Source organism: Podarcis filfolensis, assembly GCF_964270895.1.
Source record: "Podarcis filfolensis genome assembly, chromosome: 3".
Taxonomy (NCBI): Eukaryota; Metazoa; Chordata; class Lepidosauria; order Squamata; family Lacertidae; genus Podarcis; species Podarcis filfolensis.
Window position 1 is genome coordinate 67,785,419 of NC_139606.1, and position 17,829 is coordinate 67,803,247.

The 17,829-nt window shown below is 44.8% G+C and overlaps 1 protein-coding gene and 1 long non-coding RNA gene across 2 annotated transcripts in view; both read right to left on the reverse strand.

Moving 5' to 3' along the window:
- Positions 1–17,829, reverse strand: part of CNKSR3 (CNKSR family member 3) — a 61,800-nt gene that overhangs the window by 37,581 nt on the left and 6,390 nt on the right. The gene's annotated exons all lie outside the window — the stretch shown is intronic.
- LOC310760107 lies at positions 9,970–16,249 on the reverse strand. The gene is made up of 2 exons (XR_014546779.1): positions 13,009–16,249; positions 9,970–12,865 (listed from the first exon to the last, which is right to left on the reverse strand). It is a non-coding gene; the product is annotated as an uncharacterized lncRNA (long non-coding RNA).

Consider the following 17,829-nt stretch of genomic DNA (forward strand, 5'->3'; position numbering starts at 1 on the left):
TTCTGGGTTAGCGGAGTCTGTAACCTGAAGCGTATGTAACCTGAGGTAATACAGTATCTCCAAACTGCTGAAAGGCATCCTGGTGCAACATACACATCCATCTCTGATATCCAACTTGGACTGACACGATGAAGCAATCTGGTTTGAAATGAGCCCAAGAAACTTTGAAGGCTTGTGTCCCATTCTCAGATGAGGCATGACTATATGTGAACAGTCTTCTCCAATCTGGTACCCTCCACATGTTTTTGACTGCAACTCCCTTCAACCCCCACCCAGCATGGGCACCAGGTTGGGGAAGACTGCCTGAGAAGAACAAAGTGGGAAAAAAATGAGATAATGATATCACTTTAGATTAGGGTTTCCGTATGTTATCTTTGGTTGGAGCCACTGCATTGTTTCCATTCTTCTGGACAGAGCATGTCTTGTAAATTCTGACCTTTAAGTTATACTTTTAAAATGTATGAGTACATGTAAATAAAATCTGGAAAGAACAATGGAAAGCTGCATTGCCATTTGAGTTTCAACTACAGATTTGAACAACAGCAAGGGCTACAATGCAAAGGCCTGCCAAAGGGTTTGCCTGTCACAACAGAACCTTCGTAGAAAAGGAGCTTTCTAGATAGTATAACAAATTGGCTTGGAAACACCCCTGAGTTGTGAGCGGCTTAAATGCTGATTTTGGGTGGTGGTGGTGCAGGAACCACCCACATAAATCCCAAGTAACTCTAACTACACAAGACTAAGTTGCACAACTGTGTGCACTGTGGCTGTCCACCAGAAGTTATCCAAGGCAATTGTGTCAGATGAGAGCCAGTCCTGCAATTTTTCGTCCTGTGAAAAGGCTGAGCGCCAGCAATAAAATTACACTATCCTGAATACAATCCTGATAAGTCTGCAATGCTGCTTGTCAAATCTTCAAAGCAAAATTGCTTATGCAAGATTCAGGCTAATCCATACTGAGCTATCCTAAGGTTATTTACAATGATATGGATCCCAAAATAATACTTCTTTCCTGTTCTCTTTTTTTTGCAGAAATCGTTAAACCATTGTTATCAGCTGTCTTTCCTAACGTTTTTACACAAGTGGAAGATGGATTGTAGGACAGTGAGGGAGAAAAGTGAAACACATTGTAAGCAAAGTCTTATTGTTTGTTTTAAAAATAAAAATGAAAGCTAACACAAAATGCTAAAACAATAAAGCACAGCTACACAATTAGAAATCGATGGAACAAAAAACAACCAAATTAAAAACGGAAAATGGAACTGGAATTTTAAAAAGAAACAGTTTTGCAATAAATTCACAAAAACCTAGCAAATCAAAAGCCAATCAAAAGCTGACTTCTCAAAAAGTTTAATATTGGCATCTGAAGCATTCCGTGTTAAAGTCTGTGGGGTTTCACTGGGGTGAACATTCTAGAAAGATCTCACCACCACTGAGGCGGCCCCTCACCTTGATGGATGAAGCAGTACCTCAGCTATTTAACAAGTAGGCCTCACAAGAGCAGGCAAGAGAAAGTCCTACATGCTACCTCTTTCTTCCTTGGTATCACAGAACTCATTTCAGCTCCACTTTGTCATCAGTTCAGTGATAACGTTATGAAGAAGAGCAACAGAAAGAAAAATACAACTGTAAAATGCCACACAATGGAGCTGAAGAATGTTGAACTGTGTCATCAACTGCACCCAAATGCAACAATTTAAAGTATATGCCCACCAGGATTGCCTACTGAGTTCAGTGACATTCTATTGGTACAGATGTGGTAGATCCAATTTTCAACATACAGTCAACCACAGCAAAGAGAGTTCCTACTTATAATCAGCTGGATAGCTCAGCTGGTTAGAGTGTGGTGCTGATGATGCCATGGTTGCAAGTTTCATCCCCATATGGGGCAGCTGCATATTCCTGCATTGCAGGCAGTTGGACTTGATGATCCCCAGGGTCCCTTCCAACTGTACAATGCTATGATTCTATGCACAGGATCTGTGAAAGTACAGTGGCGGCAGCTGCTTCTTTTCCCTGTAGCACCCAGCAGCAATAAATACTGTAGTCAGCATGCTCTCTGCAAGGCTAGTGGATCTCAAGCACATATCCCTGTGCGCTTTGCCCTTCCAGAAAGGACTGTGCCCATCCAACCATTCTTGTCGCAGAAGAGATAATAGAGAAATGGAGGTTACTGTGTTGCTGGTCCCATTTCAAGCTTAATACAAGCCCCGCAGCCATCAGAGTAGGACCAAGAATTAGTTGGGAAGGAGCATCCGGGCACCAGGAACAGGCTCCCGACATGCTAACTATAAACACCTCCTAGCTTCAGTTCATATGATGAGCTTTCAGGAGTTCAAAATCAGCAGCACGTGTTTCAGGCCCATTTCGCCAGCCCACCGCATTTGTCTGAAATGTAATCTTTCCACACATTAGCCAGCGCTATTAACCAGACTTGAACAAACAAACTGGAAACAAAAGTGTGCTCACGGATTTGCTCCAGACACCTGGCATTTCAAGTTTCAACAAAAACCAGATACAAAGGCTGGCTTCGTTCAGCAACTGGATGCAGCATCAAATGGAACTAAAGAAACACCTGCCCTATGGAGGCATGTCTAGGCAGACCTCGTGCCACCACAAAACCACCTTGGTGGGTTTTATTGAGAGGGAATATCTATTTAAGGCTGACATGCAACCTTGATCCGCCCCTGCAACTGATGTCTGTAATTGTTAGAACCCAAACTGGAAGCCTGCATTTTTCACACTTCCTTTAAAGATGCTATATACATGATGGGGGACATGAGCAGAGTACCTGCCTGAAAGCCCATAACGTATAAACCAGCATATGCAACATCCTCTTCTGCTGGAAGAAGAGTTTGGATTTGATATCCTGCTTTATCACTACCCGAAGGAGTCTCAAAGCGGCCAACATTCTCCTTTCCCTTCCTCCCCTACAACAAACACTCTGTGAGGTGAGTGGGGCTGAGAGACTTCAGAGAAGTGTGACTGGCCCAAGGTCACCCAGCAGCTGCATGTGGAGGAGCAGAGACACGAACCCAGTTCACCAGATTACGAGTCCACCGCTCTTAACCACTACACCACACTGGCTCCTGTTGGAACCCAGGTATAGTGAAGTGGACTCTAGTCCATGAAAACTTATGCCATAATAAATGTGCTAGTCTTAAGGTGCCCTTATATAATACTCTTTATTGTTTGGTATTTGTTGCTACCATAACTAATGTCTATCCAGTCAAACCTTCCTTGGAGGTTGTTAAGCAGAGGTTGGATGGCCATCTGCCATGTATGATCTAGTTGAGATTGCTGCATTGCAAGGGGTTGGACTAGATGACCCTCAGGATCCCTCCCAACTCTACAGTTCTATGATTCTATGTAAGCTCTATTGAGTTCCATGGGATTTACTCCCACAGGTAAGCATGCATTGAGTGCAGCCCAATATGGCTGAAAGCACTGGAAATATATGACACTTAGCAAATTCCTTCAGAATCTGCTGTAGAATACTACATTTCGGGGGGAATTCAAGCAAAATAAACAAGCAGTTACAAAGCATGTTTTAGAATACAGTTGTAACAACAGTTCAAACTAAAAAATGTACATGTAAAAGCCAAAAGGATGGCGTCATCGCTTTTTTAAAACACAGGATTTATTTCTTGGCAGCCCACTAATAATTTAACTTTCACTCCTACCACCCAAGAAAACCATGTTAACACATTTCCAGGAAGAGTTCTATTTATACACTTGAGCAAGTGCAAATAATACTTGTTTTCTGCGGTCAACAAATGCCCTAAGTTTAAAGTTGGTCGAGCCCAAGTTTATTTTACATTTTTAGAAGCAGCGCTGTTTATATTTCTCATGCATGAGGGCCTGTGCCCCAGGAAAACTTGCCTGCCTCACATTGTACAGTCACACCTCAAATTCTGAGAGCTTCATGTGCAGCCTGCAACTAAGACCCTTTGTTCCTCTGATGTTTATGGATCTGTGTCGTTCTGGGACTTGTTTGTGAGTCACAAGGGCTGCTTGGGTTGAACTCTCTAATAATTAAGACTTTTGAGGTTTATTCCCACAGTGAAAACAGGAAGCCATGTTGCAATGGTGGCTTTTGGAAAATATGAGGCAACACCAAGGATGGGCAGGGATCCCTCCTACTGCCATGCGGCATTGTTTGGAGAATTGCAACAAGGAGCATTGCTCACATCAGCATCATTTTGTCCTTCCCTATTTATATGCACTCCCAGATTAGAAATGCACACATATGCATAGCCCCATGGTGACTGCTAAGCCACCCATAAGCATGTCGGAGCACAGTGTGTAGCAAGAGCACATTTGCATGCTGCCGACAAGCTTTGAGATAGCCAGCCACAGTCATGAAAGAGGTGCAACCTGGCATGCAATCGAGCTGCCATCAACTAGTCTGCGAACATCCTGCCTGGGAAAAAAGATATTATCACGTGTAATTACACAGAACAGCTTAGCTTTTTGGTGAGAAAATTACAACTAAACAAAGCCAACTTAAACCCTAATTAGGGATACATCCCAAGACAAAACCCACAATACACTGGTGAAGAAAGGCTACTTCGCTGCCACCCGCTGTATCCTCAAGTAGCCATTCTGGGGAGCTTTTCCAGATAGTGAATGGTTTGGTATGATCATCCTCCGACAAGGGAGGGCGTCTTGAGTACTTGGAAGCCTGCTGTGACAAACTTGCAAGGCACTTCGAGGGCAACCCGGACTCTGCTGATGATGCTGGGCAGGTGGCGATAACTTAGGCACTTTCATGTCTGGCTATTTGGGGTCAGTTGTCTGATGATGTGGACAAAATGCTTGATGGGTCCAGCCTTCCACCTACAACCCGAACCCATCCTGGCTTGTAAAAGCTAACCAGAGGAAACGGACAGGGTGAGTCCAGGGAGTAGTGAATGCATCGTCGAGGGAGGGGATAGCACTGCCCAAGGGGCTTAAGAAGGCCTCCTTTTGGGGCACAGTTCCAAGGTGTGCTTGGAGGAAAGGTCAGCACTGGCTACCTGTTCACTGCCGAGCCCGATGCTGTCCAGAAAGCCTAGTGCTCTGTAAGCAATTAACATCATTAGCAGGGTTATCTGAAGATTCGCAAAATGAAATTGCTACCTATCCAGGTTGAGTAATACAATATTTTAGGTAATGATATAACAAGGATAGGAAGCAAAGCGAAATGTAAAGATGCAAAGTTTAATTTTGTAAACCATCAGACGGGAGGGAGGGCAGCCGTTAGGCTCAGTTGAGCCAGAGAGATAAAATAAGAGAATATTATGTTATGCAATGTGATTATATGTAAAACCCAATAAAAATAATTTAAAAAACAAACAAACAGAAACCCTAGTGCTGTGCTCTCCTGTATTCTACAACCACCCTTCCCAATCACTTTCCATCAATTAGCTCAGAAAAGTAGTGAATGGGAAAGAAAACAGGATAAATTCTAGTGTGCGTGGGTGTGGGCAGGGTTTTGGTTGCACTTGCAAAGGGTTCCCTTCTTCTAGTTCACAAACCATCTTTCCAGCGGGTTGCCTCCTCTGCACTTCTGAAATATCTTTGATGTCCTTAGCTAGCCTTTCCAGTAAGGACAGGAAGGTGGAGAGGCTGCTTACTGCGCTCCAGGTAACTGTTTGCTAATGTTGTTTCAAAAGTGTCGTCTTTTTACTTTTAAGGAAACCAGGGTGGGAAGATTCTTTCGAAGTTTTTTAAAAAGGTTAAAGGAAGGACCTCCGCAGCTTCCTGTGTTTAAATTAAAAGCTCAGGGGAAGACATGACATTATCTTGGGGGAGGGTCATTGTTCAGTAGCAGAGCATCTGCTTCGTAAGCAAAAGATCCCAAGTTCAATCCCTGGCATCTCCAGGTAGGGTTGAGAGAGACCATCACCTAAATCACGGGAGAGTCACTGCCAGTCAGTGTAGACAATACAGAGCTAGATGGAGTAATTTTCTGACTTGGTAGTAAGCAACTTCCTGTGCTTGTTCCTATGTTCTCCCATGGGGGATTTTCAAAGCAGGAAACATAGGAAGCAGGGGAGACTGCGGAGTGCTGGATAAGTTTAGAGAAACACACACACACCACAACGATCAGGGAAGCGCAAGCCCACATCCTAACGTTTAAGGACATTCTCAGCAGCCCAAGAACAAGACAGAAAAATGGAAACTCCTTTCACAGGTGAAAAAAAGTTCTGAGAAATTGGAAGGCAGGTTCCACTACAGCACGAATAAAACCCTAAATGGCTTGGGCTGAAGGTGTATCTCTCCCTGAGCTGTCCTGCCCATGAGGAGTGATGGACCAGGAAGGCACCTACGGCCATCTCCTTACCTAGATGACTGAAAATGAATTCCTTAGTGGTGGCACCCCAACTGTGGAAAACTCTGCTCTAGAGGTTATGATGATCACAGAATCATAGAGTTGGAAGGGACCCCAAGGGTCATCAAGTCCAACCCCCTGCAATGCAGGAATCTCAGCTAAAGCATTTGACGTCTTACCTGCCCTGAACCATAAGGTGCCAAGGTGGATCACAACAATGTAAAAATACAATATAAATTGTTTTACATTCATTTCAGTCTCAAATCTTCCATTCTTGGGCAAGGTGATTGAGTGAGTGGTTGCTGAACAATTCCAGGCATGTCTGGAAGAAGCGGACCATTTGGATCCCTTACAGTCGGGATTCAGGCCTCATCATGGGACTGAAACTGCCTTGGTCGCACTGGTTGATGATCTCCGGCGAGCTAGGGACAAAGGTGAGAGCTGTTTCCTAGTTCTGCTGGATCTCTCAGTGGCATTTGATACCATCGACCGTAACATCCTCCTGGACCGTCTAGAGGGGCTGGGAGCTGGGGGCACTATTATACAGTGGTTCTGCTTCTTCCTCCTGGGCCGTGTTCAGAAAGAGGTGGTGGAGGATGAGTGTTCAGACCCCTGGGCTCTCACTTGTGGGGTGCCTCAGGGTTCTGTCCTCTCCCCCACACTTTTCAATATCTACATGCGACCGCTGGGAGAGATCATCAGGGGGGTTGGGCTGGGTGTTCATCAGTATGCGGATGATACCCAGCTCTACCTCTCTTTCAAATCAGAACCAGTGAAGGCAGTGAAGGTCCTGTGTGAGTGTCTGGAGGCGGTTGGGGGATGGATGGTGGCTAACAGATTGAGGATGAATCCTGACAAGACAGAAGTACTGTTTTGGGGGTACAGGACACGGGCAGGTGTGGACTCCCTGGCCCCGAATGGGGTAACTGTGCCCCTGAAGGACCAGGTGCGCAGCCTAGGAGTCATTTTGGACTCGCAGCTGTCCATGGTGGCACAGGTCAATTCTGTGTCCAGGGCAGCTGTTTACCAGATCCATCTGGTACGCAGGCTGAGACCCTACCTGTCCGCAGACTGTCTCGTCAGAGTGGTGCATGCTCTGGTTATCTCTCGCTTGGACTACTGCAATGAGCTCTATGTGGTGCTACCTTTGAAGGTGACCCAGAAACTACAACTAATCCAGAATGTGGCAGGTAGACTGGTGACTGGGAGCGGCCGCCGAGACCACATAACACCAGTCTTGAAAGACCTACATTCGTTCCCAGTACATTTCCGAGCACAATTCAAAGTGTTGGTGATGACCTTTAAAGCCCTAAACAGCCTCGGTCCAATATACCTGAAGGAGCGTCTCCACCTCCATCGTTCTGCCCGGACACTGAGGTCCAGTGCCGAGGGCCTTCTGGCGGTACCCTCGCTGCAAGAAGCCAAGTTACAGGGGACCAGGCAGAGGGCCTTCTCAGTAGTGGCACCCACCCTGTGGAATGCCCTCCCACCAGATGTCTAAGAGAAAAACAACTACCAGACTTTTAGAAGACATATGAAGGCAGCCCTGTTTAGGGAAGCTTTTAATGTTTAATAGACTATTGTATTTTAATATTTTGTTGGAAGCCGCCTAGAATGGCTGGGGAAACCCAGCCAGATGGGTGGGGAATAAATTATTATTATTATTATTATTATTATTATTATTATTATTATTCAGTAATCTGAAGAATAGGGTGGGTCCTAAAACCATCTCGGATGTCTGCTGCCAGCACCATCGACCTTTCAGCACCAGGCATTCTGAAGTTCAGTTACTTTTAAGATAAGTTGTTGCAGTAGATGGAGGAATACCGTATGTAGACTAATTTTTAATTCAATTCTGATATACCTGGATGAGTTGGATTGATTTTTTTGTAATCTGTTGTCTGTGACCTGCCTTTCTAGCTGTTTTACAGTAAAGAACAAGAGATAAATCCCCCCAAAGAGTGAACACCGCACTTCTCCAAAATGGCAGAAGACAAAGACTCCACCCACCAAAAGCATAACCACGACCAAACACCCTAAACTCAGGCCTATTTCATGGCTGGGGGGCGTTTCTTCCTTTTCCACCCATCATTTCTTGCCTAGGAGGGTTTGGATCCAGGTCAGGCTTCACTGAGACACACGGAAGAGCCCAACAGTCCAGACCAACCTGGTGCCCAGTGGATGTTTACAACTCTCATCAGCCCTGACCATTAGCCATGCTGAGAGGGCTTGGTGGGTGTGCTGAAGGGCACCAGGCTGAGGAAGACTGATCCAGACCAGGGGTTCCCAAACTTTCTTAGACCACTGCCCCCTTGGTTCCATAAACTCAGCCCCAGTACAATTAATTTATTGAAACATTGATTGAAAATCCAATGGAAAATATTTCATTTAATTAACTCAACAAAACTGATGAACTTGATTCAGTGACACCAGCATTTTGAAGCCTAATAGTCACTGGCACACTCAGCGCCCCTGTGCTGCTCGCTTACCTCTTAGCACCCCCCACAGGTAATCCTACTGCTCCCCAGGGGGCAATACCACCCACTGATCTAGACATTACTTAAACAGACATCTGGCTTTTTAAAAAGGAGCCAAAACACCATCTAATCCGCCCAACCTACCATAAATATGTAGCACTGCTTAAACTGCACTTTCATTCCTTACAACCAGCCAGCCCGCCGGTTTGCTCTTGCATTTGAGACTATGCCCTCTTAGTTTCTCACTGTAGCTTTACTGCAGTGGCACAAGCTCAATTATCGTGCTCAATTATCAATAAATCATGAGGTTCTCAGGAAAGTTCAGGACCTGGGAAGTGAATACTTCTGTGAATGAGCGCTGGATAAAAGGCCCTGGCATGTTAGGCATGTGACTTGTCTACGGGGAGTTAAAATTCTTCTCCAATTATACTGAGGATTTGTGCAAATACAATTCCTAAATGGCTAAAACCTTCAGAGAAATAAAGCCAGCCCACTACAATGCTCCCACTGTGGCTGCTTAGATGCCAAGTTGATAAGCAGCTTAGCAATACAAGATCTGCATCACTTTGGAAACAAATGATTTAAAAAAGAAACAAAAAATGGGAAAGAGGGAGAAAAGAGCACTACTGTATAAGGATCTTCTGCAAACTTGGGAGGGGGAAGAGAGACAAGACGCTATACCCATCATGCATTTCACCTTTACATAGCAAGAGGTGGGGAGGAACTGGGCTGTCATGTTGCAGTCTTCGCACTTATCCTGCCACAGGTACAGCTGGCAGATTAGTTTTCAAGGTAAATTTACAAAGCAAACAGTCAGAAAGTAAAAGCAATACAGCATGCTGAAGAACTGAAGCAGGGCTGACTTCCCACCACATTTCTGTGTGATACATCATCCTTGAATACTTCCAGCTGCTGTTTCCCCCCCGACCCCCACCCCAACGCTTATCACTCCAGCTGCACAAGGGCAATCCGTTTTTATTTAAGTCGTTAGCTGTGCTGAGGTTAAGGGAGCATCTCTTTCTACTCTGATTTTATTATTTAAAACATAGGCTGCTGATCTCAGAAGGGTCAAGGTGGTTAACCTGCTTGCTCTCCTTCGCAAAGGATTGTGCAGAGCCTGTCTTCCAGGGAAGTCAATCATTCTTCGACTTCCCCTGCAAAGCTTTTTAAAAAAAATTAAGATGCTTCAAAGTTTGTCAAGTGCTCCCTAAGGCCTATTTAACAGCTCTTTCCATTCAGAGATCTGAATTCGGTTTCCAAACAGCCACGCCTGAGAATCTAGAGATTGCCAGCTTCTCTAGAAAAAGAGTGACTGGCATTTATAAAATAGAATGAACTAAACGAATTTGTTCTAACAGGAGTCCCCAACCCATCCCTCCCAGCTTTTTTGCTGGTTTTGATTAAGCCCACAGAAATACAGCACCTCCCCACTGACCCACAGGAGACAGAGCATCTGTCTTATTATCCTAAGCCTACCGCCCTCCAGCTACTCCTTCCTTCCGTATGGTACAGCAGAAATCCATGGATTGCAGGGCCTGGAGAAGTGATATGGCTCTGTAATCTGCAGTTAACTCAAAAGGTATTCACGGGGGTGGAGGATATATGAAAAGGCCTTTATTTGTCAACATGCTCCCTCAATTCCTCCAATCCTACTTTTGCAGTGATGCCTTTGATGAACAGTCCCAGTCCTGCCCTACCTGGCCTCTACTAAGCTCCAACTCTCCCCAAGCCAACTCCCTGGCTGATCTAAGGGAGGCTGTTAGTCCCCAAGGAAGAATTTGCATCACTGCTGTGTTCTGCATGGAACCTAGCACACTGCAGGCACCCAGGTCACCCAACACCATATGCTTAAATCATTATCATTTGTATGGAGAATTTTCATGCTGTTAGGTCGGCAGCCTTATCAAGCTACAGTTCCCAGGAGTCTGTGGGGCAGGGAGCCATGCCTGTTAAAGTGGAACAAGGGTGCTTTCATCGTGCAGCATTGATGTGACCTCATGCTCAGTAACAGCAGTACGCAACAATGTGCTAAACAGCATGTCTTCAGATGTACACCTGTCTAGTTTCACACTTCATAGCATTTCAGCTTCCTTTTACTGTTCAAAAAGCTACTACCATTCGTTGTTGTGATGGGGTCCTTGAGCGTGTCAGCAAAAAGAGTTGATGGCTCCAGATGGGATGTAAAAATACAAAATGTAATTTCTCACAAGGATTGCACAGTGATCAACAGGCTGTTACTGACAGCTTTCCTAAAATTCTAATATTTTTCTTCCTTGTGGAGTAAAGGAAAAGTGAACTTTAGGTTTATCAGCTAAAGCCGGTCACACGTTATGCAGCAGGCTTAGAACGTCTAGCCGTGTGATTTGAAGGAAGCATTTCACATGTTTCATTTTAAATATCTCTGATAAGGATAACCTAATATCAAAAATCGGGCTTTTCCCTAAGACCGTTGCTGGCTCTTGCCAGTTGACTGCCACTGTGTGACAAACGTTTTGATTCCATTCCACATTCCTCAGGCATGTCTCAACTAGTTCCTCTGAACTCTCCTTTTCTGGCAAAGACCTTAACACAGGATTTCAATGGCTTTCCATTTGCAGATAAAATACACACAAATACATGGCAGCTGACTTTAGACAAGGGCATTGTGTTGAAATACCAATGGATTCCATGCCCTTTCAAATATTCACAGCCAACTGATTTAAATGTTTATTAAGATCTATTAAACTGTTAGTGTTACTGAGTCCGGCGGAGGTGGCTAATAGTTTGAGTTATACTAGAATTACGGCATCAGAGTCCGCCTACTTGTTTTACACAGAATACATAAAGTTTCAAGGTTGGTTTCAGTGGCAAAAAATAATAATCTGGTTTTCCTGTGATCAATGCACTGGCAGCCAGGGTCGACTGTTTCCATGGTTAATCAGAAGTTCTCCTTGGACAGTGGGAGTGTGAAGAGGGGAGATTCCAATTAAGCACAAAACCCATCTAGCCATCACTAGCAACAGGACAATATTTGGCAGATTGCCTCTGACGCAGATGACCCTTAGAAGTGTACCTATGCCAATGAGATTCAGTTGTCCGTATCTGTCCTCCTGTGCTGCCACAAACTTCACAGGAACAACCCTACTCAGGAAAGAAGCACAGTGCAACAACAGTCACCTGCCATCTATTTCCAGTCTGTGCTGATGGCTACAAATGATCCCCCTTTGTGCATCTTGCTTAGTAGCAATTTATTATTATTTTTATTATTATTATTACTTTGAATATATATCAATAGAAATCCAGCGCAAATACAGATAAAGGCTTTGTCAGAACTAGCATTAAAACAAACACAAGCAGAGCCTGCTGGATCAAGCCAATGGCCTGTTCTCACAGTGGCCAGTCAGATGCCTGTGGGAAACCCGCAAGCAGGACCCAAGAACAAGAGCCCTCTCCCCTTCTGTGGTTTCTAGCAGCAGGCATTTCAGAAGCGTTACTGCCTCTGACCATGGAGGCACAGCATAGCCACCGATAGCCTTGTCCTCCATGAATTTGTCTTTCGAAGCCATCCAAGTTGGTGATCATCACCGCATTTTGCAGGAGCAAGTTCCATAGCTTAACCATGCACTCCATGAAGAACTGCTTTTCCTTTTATCTGTCCTTAATCTTCCAACGCCACAGCTTCAAAACACACCATATTAACAGTGGGCATTTTGATCCTATGGATACGAGACACAGGAAAGTGGTGTGTGCTAGCACAAGGACAGAGACATCCCAAGCCACATCCACACCACAGAGTGGTGATTGCTGCCACTGCTTAGCATTCTCTCTCAGCCACGTAAGGAGTGGTTCTCCTGTAGCTAAGAAGCTCAAATTGCTCTGCGCAATGTCCACATCTGTTCTCCACGAAAGGTGGCTGCTCTCCACGACAGATAGTTGATCCACACTGCAGTACCTGCACAACAGGCTGGCCACACACCAGTACCCAACCTACATCAACTTCTGATCATACACTGCAGTTAAAAGGACTTTTGCCTGAAAGAAAAATTACCTGCCTACACAGCAGTGCACAAAGTTATGACATAAAAGTTACAGTCTATAATTAATTACAGATAGGTAGCCGTGTTGGTCTGCCATAGTCAAAAAAAAATTTAAAAAAAATTGTGTGTATCTGAAGAAGTGTGCATGCACACGAAAGCTCATACCAAGAACTAACTTAGTTGGTCTTTAAGGTGCTACTGGAAGTCTATAATTACTTAACCACGCTGTAGGTTACTCAACTGAAGTACCCTATGAGAGGAAAAAGGGGGTAGAAACTGAGTACCATAGGGGGTGGCCAATATGGACCTATGGATACTGGTGGTCCACAATTCCCATAAGCCCCAGCCAGCATGGCCAAAGGCCAGGGATGATGGGAGCTGTAGTCCAGCAACATGTGCAGTCTAGAATAGCCACTTCAGGAGTATATTATCTATAAGGAACACAGTGGTACCTCAGGTTACAAACTTAATTCGTTCCAGAGGTCCATTCTTAACCTGAAAACGTTCTTAACCTGAGGTACCACTTTAGCTAATGGGGCCTCCCGCTGCCACCACCACATGATTTCTGTTCTCATCCTGAGGTAAAGTTCTTAACCCGAGGTACTACTTCTGGGTTAGCGGAGTCTGTAACCCAAAGTATTTGTAACCCAAGGTGTTTGTAACCTGAGGTACCACTGTATACTACAGAATAGGTTCAAGAGAAAACCTGGGTCCTTTGCACAGCTGACCCATTGCTTATGAATCTATAAAGTGCCCTTCTGTTTTTGAGGATCAAGTGAGTTTATTCTGGAATAAACTGTTTTGTGGAGTGCAGCCAGTAAGCATTGCTTAATCTCAGCAGTTCAAAGAGAAAGGTTGACTGTTCAATAGTTCAAAGGCAGGAACACCAGTAGAAAACAAAAGCAGTCAGCAGCAAATCTAGCAAAAGAAAAAGAGCCCAGAAGAACTGGGAAGAGAATAACTACTCCCAACTATAGCAAGGCTCTGACACAGTGACATTTATTTGGCAGCAGCTGCAAAAGCAGTAATTACATATTGAGCTGAGCTGTCTGCACACTACATACATATGGTCCTTTTACATGTAAATGATCTATCCTGAGAAGTGCCTCAACAGCATTAGTACCTAAAGCCAATCCATTAGCTTCCTAGAAGCTGATTTTTTTAAAAGTTGACTGAATGGCTATGGCCTTCTCTCTCACATATCCAACTATCCTGTGGAAACTGGGGCTTGCAGATTAAACCCACAGCAAGATGCATGAGCTCCAGAAGTCATCAGAAGGTTCCAGTCCTCAGATGGAGGAGAGTGAAGAGAACGATCTGAAGTCTACTGGTGCAGCTATACAAGGCTGGCCCTCTAAGCTAAATCACATTGTGCATGCGCAGAAATGCCAAATCACGACCCACGCGTTGCGAACGCTTGGGGCTGCAAACGTGCCTCCCACACGGATCATGTTCGCAACCCGAGTGTCCACTGTACATATTATACGTTATACACAGACCTTTTTGGCAGGCTGGGAGGAGGACAACTGTGATGGGAAATATAGCACTGCATTCAGATGTGGCCTTAATTACTTTTGTTTTCCTGGTTATAATTCCAGTGTTTCTATCCCAATTTCTAAATTCCTCTAACCCTGTTGTACCTTGTGGTGTAGTGGAACTGGGGTACTTTTTTATCAATATACCACCAGGTCATGCTAAATTCTGAATGTTGGGAAAGATCTGTATGCCAGGATACCCCATCAAATTTTGTCAATGCAAACCTTGCAATTTTCAGAGTTAATCCCTCAGTCTCTCTTGGGTATTTCATAGAACCATTATTAAGGTAGAAGCAACCTGGGGAACCCCTAGGAGGCGACCATCCAGCTTGTTCTGTTTATTTCAAGTGGGGGGGTCTTTGCTCTCAAATACTAAAATATTCACAGTTTCACATGGGTGTATGCTCTCTCAGAACAGACCATCCTAAGGAATTATGCGAAAACCACTCTGCTTATTTGTGTTCATTTGTATTATTGAACCATTTCACTCCCGCCCTCACCTCTCTTGCTCTCTCTTGCTCATGCAATTTAGCTCATTTGGATTGAACTAAAACTCAGGGTGAAAAAGGAATCAGCACCAAGCAGAACAGGCTATGTACATTTCCACATTGGAATGTTGTGGGGATTAAATAAGAATGCTTATGCATCTCAGCACAGCGATGTGAAAAGCAAAATCCGAACTAACACTAAAATACCAACAGTTCTTCCTCTTCTACAACTGAAAAGAATTCATCTACTTCATCCTAATAGTGGGGAAGCATCTATATAAAATGAAGCTAAGAAAAACCGGGAGGTGCGACTTCAGTTCAATGCTGTTCTATTTCAATTATTTAAAAATATTAAATCTGACAACATGGGTGGTTGCCTCTATTGGGAACTGCGATGGATAGCTTGAAAGAGAGTCCCTTCAAAAGCATTTCCTGGCCTATTATGCAAAAGCCCTTTCAATATATTTTTAACCTCCACAAAACAAAGGAAATTCTTCTGCAGCAGAATTAAACAGGCCTCACTTTCAGTATTAAAGAAGGGAAACAAAGCACTGGGGAAGTAGGAATGTAAAGGCACCCACGCAGTTGGACTTACATTGTTTAGTACCTAGCAACACTACTTAAGTACTCTTAAAGTAAGCATTAAGAAGAGCAGAAGCTTTAACAAAACAACAACAACAACAACAAGTCTCGTGCCTCATGTGGCACTTAGTTCTCTTTCTGTGACCCATATATGTTTTGCAGTTTGACAAAGCAAACAGCCACAGCGCAATTATTGGACGGGAGGGAATTAATACCAATTAGCCATATGCACTACATGACAGGCCTTTCACAGTTAAGAAAACATTTAATTAAAAAAACCAGCATATTTTTAAAGGAAACAAGGTTTGTTTTTGTTTTTTTAAAGTAAATTTTCAACACTGTAACAGTAAACTTCTGTCTAAGTGGAATGGTTTGCATTGTCAATGACAAACACTACTGAACTGAAATCCAGCGCCCCTCCCTCCAGGTCATTCAAAGCATCCCTCCAAAATGACATTTGAGAATCGGGTGGCTGAACCTCGCTTGCTCACCCATTTATGTTCGCAAAAGGGGAAGGACCGGGTCTCTAAAAATTAATCTTCTTTCCCTCGGACCCCTCGCCCTCTGAACCAGACAGAGCCACCTGCCAAATCCGCGTTAACCAGCCTTCCAGAATGCACAGCCTTCTGGCAATTTCCCATGTCGTGCCACCTCCAAATGTGCAGCTGCCAACAAGTGCAGAACTAGCTCTCCATAATCCAGCCAACCAGGGCCCTTTACAGAGCCAGCAGGCTGCAGTGGTTTAAGCGTCAGACAAGAACTGGGCAGACTCTAGCTTTAAATCCCCCACTCAACCATGAGATGCACTGGGTCACACTAGACCAGGGGTTGGCAAGCTTACTGGTCGATGGGCCGGTCCACGCTCCGTCCGTCAGGGTTGGAGGAGCACCTGTGCGCACACGCTATTTCCGACACTCCTCCGACCCGGATGTGCACCAGAAATAGCATGTGCACACTTCTCCATCCCGCATGCGTGCACACATGCTATTTCCAGTGCACATCCGCGCCGCACCGTGCCAGTAATAGCGGGCGGTGGCAGGGGTCGCCAGGGGCCAGTTAGACGAGCCTTGCAGGCTGCTACTGGCCCATGGGCCTTGGGTTGCCAACCCCTGCTTTAGACCAGTCATTCTTTCTTCTTCTAAGCTACTTCACAGGGTTGTTGTGAGGAGAAAAAGAATCAGGGGTGGGGTGCAGAGAAGGTCCAGATATACCATCCAGAGCAAAAGAGAGGACTGCTCATGAAATAAAGGAACAGAACAGAGAAGAAAGATGATGACAGATTACCCTGCACCCAAGACGGGTCTTGAGTTACCTCCCTGACAGTTCAAAATGCATTGCAAGGTAAACCTCACTGAAATTTTAGCCTTTACTAGTGCTATTCTCACATCACACACATTGCGGGGGTGGGGGATGTGACTGAACGGCTCCCATGGTCCTTTCCAACTCTACAATTCTATGATAAAAGACTTTCTCATGATAAAAAGTCAGGAAACAAAACAGAGATCCACCTTACGTGCACTGACAGATGATAAAGCTCAACTAAAAACACTAGACTTAGAATCACAGAATTATGGAACAGAGTTGGAGGGGATCCCGGCCGAGGGTCATCTAGTCCAAGCCCCTGCAATGCAGGAATCTCCTTCAAAGCTTCACACCTTGAGAAGTGTGCACTCCAAGGGCCCCCAATTGACATCATGGGGTAGAAGGATGTACTCTGGCACTTCCCCACGCTGTGGAGAGAACATCGGAAGCCCCATGTCACACTGGAGAGGACACCCATTCAATGTTCCAATGCCAGAATTGCATATCTTAGGAACCTGGACCAAGATCACGGCTCAGCATCATTAGGTACTGCATGGGGCCCACACCAGAGCACTGCTGACCTCCAGAATCCCCTGGCTCTACTCATTCCAGTTGCTGCCTGCTCACCTGCCCTCTTAAGCAAACCAGAAGCAGCAAGTGGAGGGAGCAGGATTATGGGCAACATCAGAATGGGGAAGAGCTATAACAGGTGAATCTACCTGTGCTCCAGCCTTCTCTTTGTGTGCTGATCGTGGAAATCACAGCCCAACAACATCTGGAAAGTTGTTGGGCTCTCCCCTGGTACAGGAGCTCTAAAGCCAATAAAAATTGTGTAGCCAAGATAGGACTTCCTCTTACAGGCACAGCTAGCTGGACCTCATGGATGCTTGAAGGCCACACTGAGAAAAGCCTTGCACCCATATCAGTCCCTAAGCCCTTATTCCAACCTCTCTTCAGAAAACAATGAGTTCAAGATCAAAGGAAGCCCCTTTCTTTTTGCTCCTACAGGGGCCCATTTCAGTCTGGATGGGCATATCGTACAGAGCAAGAAGGCAATAATGACTCTATCAGCAATAGTTTAGCACAAATAAGACATAATCTTTTAAAATGCTT